Source organism: Molossus molossus, unplaced genomic scaffold, assembly GCF_014108415.1.
Source record: "Molossus molossus isolate mMolMol1 unplaced genomic scaffold, mMolMol1.p scaffold_m16_p_15, whole genome shotgun sequence".
Taxonomy (NCBI): domain Eukaryota; kingdom Metazoa; phylum Chordata; class Mammalia; order Chiroptera; family Molossidae; genus Molossus; species Molossus molossus.
Window position 1 is genome coordinate 41,678,012 of NW_023425350.1, and position 4,436 is coordinate 41,682,447.

Here is a 4,436-nt window from a genome sequence, read left to right on the forward strand (position 1 = left end):
TTGAAAAGACTCATCCAATAAATTAAGGGTTTGAAAGTGAAAGGATGAATGTATTCTTTGAGAGCAAGGAAAATCTTTCTCTTTGTGATGCTGATGATTTCCTCTGCAAAAGAAGGGTGATAGTCATACTACTGGTGGTTCTCTGGAAGATTTTAATGTTAGATTTAAATATTTTTATTATCTTTATTTTAATTTGTAATAGAAAGATGATCATCAAAGTTTGATATGCATCATCTAGGAATTATGCAAGGTGATCTATTTTGGTACAAGAAGGTAATATTTGAACTTCTATTCCTTTTTTAACTGATTCTTTAAATTCTTCTGGTTTTTTTAAATGTGAATTATGTATTTGTGTAGTAATACATGCACAGTGTTATAAATAAAACAATATACATGTATGTACTAAAAAAATTTTACTTATGGGGTATGTGCACCAAAATATGAGAGACTACTGTGTTAGAGAAATATTGGTTTTCTATTTTTCACACGATGTCAAGTTTCCTTTAAAGATACAATTATTAGAAGAGTCAACACAGAGTGTATAATAGTATAGATGGTAACTCAGATGTGTCACAAACCAGGATACTAAGACAAGGCTCACTGAGGTTTGGGAAAGCTGGCAGAGAATACTGGGGATAGAAGGACGGCGGCATTCCAGAGAAGCGCACCTGTAGCTTTGCCCAGGTGCATAGTTTTCTGGGAAAGCTGGTCATCCTGGAATGGCAAAAAGTCATTAACCTTGGTGAGGAAAAGGGCAGGGCGGACTCTGAGGGCATTTGGTGGGAGCAGAATCAAAAGACTGGGGCCAGGTCACAAGGGGCTTGTGGGTTCGGGGGCAGTATCTGTCTGTATGTGCCTCCACCTAATAGCTTTTTTTTTTTTTTTTTTTAATCCTCATCCGAGGACATTTTTCCATTTTTTGTACAGATAGAGTGGGAGGGAGAGAGAGGAAGAGAGAGAGAGGGAAACATCGATGTGAAAGGGACACATCGAGTGGCTGCCACCCGCACAACCAACCAGGGCCGGGGACAAACTGCAACTGAGGTACATGCCCCCAGCGGGAACCGAACCCGGGTCTCTCCGGACCGCAGGCAAACGCCCCAACCGCTGAGCCAAACCGGCCAGGGCCCTAATAGCTTTTTAAAACAGTTTCATAACTGATTTGGCTCGAAATGCCTGTGGCATAAGAAAAGGGTGTAGATGAGGATAATTTGTTTAGGCAAACAATTTACAGATCACTTTGCCTCAGCCCCCCCACCCCTCGAGGAAAACAGTGGAGGTGCTGCAAATGAAGCCTGAATGGTGTATTTCTGACATGCTAACGGTAAGTAAAGTATTCTTTCAAAGTATCAATTGATAACTTTGAATCTGCTATAATTTTTTTTTAAAAAAGAAAGAAAACGTGTGATTAATCTTCCTTAAAACATTTGAAGACTAAGATGCTATAAAATAATGTCTTCAGGTTTTGATCAAATAATCTTTCTCTGAACCTATGTAACCTATTAGAGAAAAAAAGTAACCACTGCCATGTGAGGATCATCTTTTCTAAGCTACTTGAATCATATGAGATCGAGGGAAAATAGGTTGTTGGTTGTTTTTGCCAAATAACTAGCTATTATTAATGTGGAAACTCTATGTCAACAAATGGACTGGAATAACACCCACAGTACTTAGCCCAAAGTAAGGAATTGTTGATTGTTGGTTTTCATGCTCAGGAACATTTTTAAAAACAACAAGTGACAAAAGCCAGCCCATCTGCATGATGATGATTTTGGATCCAGTTTCATTTTTAGTTGTCAGAGTTGTGAGGAAGTTTTTGACCTGCTTTGCACCTGCCTCCCTTGATGCTCCTTGCAGTACCACATACTTGTGTGTACTTAGACATTTACCTGCCCAGAATTTACCTGCACTTGTCACTAGTGTGAATGCAGGATAAGAAGAAGGAGGCTAAAGGTAATTTCTAGGCACCTCAAGGTGAAAGTTTTGCTTCTTAAGCCCTTCTGGGGCAAAGAAATAGAAGCCCTAGAGACTTTTAGCTACTAGTAAATATGACTCACTGAGTACTGACTTTAATAAGTCTGCCCAGTTAGACACATTCTTCTGCTTAGAGAAATACAGGTCTGGAAGGGATTTGGAACAGTCATAAAATTCACATGTACTCATTTTTGTTGGGACTAACCTGAGGACTAAAGATGTTGGTCTAAACACCTTTTCCTCATTCCAGTGGCTGACAAGTCCTGTTGCTGAATCTTCGCTGTGCTATGGTTTGTTTTCTTACCTGCCTTTACAGGTTGAGGCACCATTGGAGGCCTTGGAAGAGTAATTTTTTTTTTTTTTTTTATCCTTATCCGAGGACATTTTTCCATTTTTTGTTCAGATAGAGTGGGAGGGAGAGAGAGAGAGAGAGAGAGAGAGAGAGAGAGAGAGAGAGAGACATCGATGTGAAGGGACACATCGAGTGGTTGCCACCCACACGACCAACCAGGGCCGGGGACAAACTGCAACCGAGGTACGTGCCCTTAGTGGGAACTGAACCCGGGTCTCTCTGTACTGCAGGCCGACGCTGCAACCACTGAGCCAAACCAGCCAGGGCGGAAGAGTAATTTTTTATATGGGGGGGCGGGGGGATATCTTGAGGCAACCTCAAATATGCATTTACTGGGAATTTGATTGGTACACTTAAAGTCATTTGTTTAGTTTAAGTCATACCAATTGCCTTTAGCTTTTCCTCATTGGTCAGCAGTGTCTTATAATCCAACTCATCGTTTCTTCTTCCTTCATTATTTCTGAGAGAGAAGCCCACAGAAACACAGACAAAGATAGTGAAAGTCCTCTTTAAGCCTTGTGGTTTTTACAGAGTTTTTCCTGCATCTCATCTGAATTCAGCAAGTGAGATCCGAGGAAATGAACTGAACATAAGAAGAGGGAATTGATGGGACAAGGACTTTAGGAATATTATTGTGTTTTCAATAGATTCATGTGGGTTGAAGGCCATCTGGATGGCATTATGGGAAAAGGGCAGCCTTCTGGGGTATTTGGAAGAGAATCAGGTTTATTAGATAACTTATGCAGTGCTACTCAAATTTTGGAACACCTGAAAGGAACAGAGAAGTCAAGGAACTATAAGAAGAAATATTGGATTATTATATGCATATTGCAGAAATGAATATATTACATATGAGAGCAATTGCTATTCTGGAGACCAGGAAGGTACATTGTTAATATGACCCAAAAAAACTAACATAGAGTCACTCGAAACAAAGAAAATAGAATTAGTGTTGATTTATGGAAAAGTACCATGACCTTTATAACCGAATAAATATATGCAGTTTTCCCCTTTCAGAAGCAGCATGTTACTTTCCTTTCTAATTTTCTATTTATTTTGCAGTGTTTGTTTTGTGTTAAAGATATATTCTGATTGTTAAGAGTCTTTGTGTTTGTTTTTAATCTTGTACAGTTATTTAGGATGAATTATTTTTTCCTCAATTATTTAAATAGGAATACTTCAGGGAAAAAAAACTACCTAAAAAGAACTATTACATTTATATCATAGTTTTACTGTTCAGATAGTATTTAAGATATTATACACCAGTGTTTCTCAAACACCAGAATAGTCTCCATGATTCGAAGCACTACTTTTAACTATGTGGCGTGACGACAGCTCTCAAGTCTGAATTTGTATAAGTGAAAGCCATGTAACTGCTGAAAAGAATTCACATGAAGGCCTACTGGGCAATAGTCTTTTTTTACATTTAGGCCATTTTAAGTTATGGGGCAGTCATTCATATTTATCAACAAAACTGAAAGAATTTGCTGAATTTTTAGGTAGTAACTTATTCCCAAAGGTGTAACAAAGACACATTGCAAAAGGTTACCTAAGGTTACCTAATTTGCATTGTACTTGGTTACCTAATGGTCATCCAAATAATAAAATAAAGCATTTATTATAAATTGAATAGTCTATGCTGTGTATTACATATATATGCAGGAGCCAAAGATGGCAGCTAGATCAATAAGAGGGTTTAAAAAATATCTATGTTTTAAAAAAACTGTCATGTTTTATCACATATTTAATTATATATCATTATAATGAAGACACTTAAATGTTTTGTCTGGATTATATTATGTATTTGTATAATTATATAAATTAATTATAAAATATTTTTATTTTTCACAAGAAAAATTATAACTGTTATGATGCTTATTAAACTTATATTGGTGATCATCTTACAATATAAATATATATCAAATTGTATATCTGAAACTAATATAATGTTATATGTCAATTATATATTAATAAAATATATACGTATATAATTATAATATATAATAATTAGAATGAAAACATATTTTTTAAAAACCCTCTCCAAGGCTTGTAATTTATGATCCTCACATTAAGATTTATTGATAAAAACAATTTCTTATTTTTCTTTAAC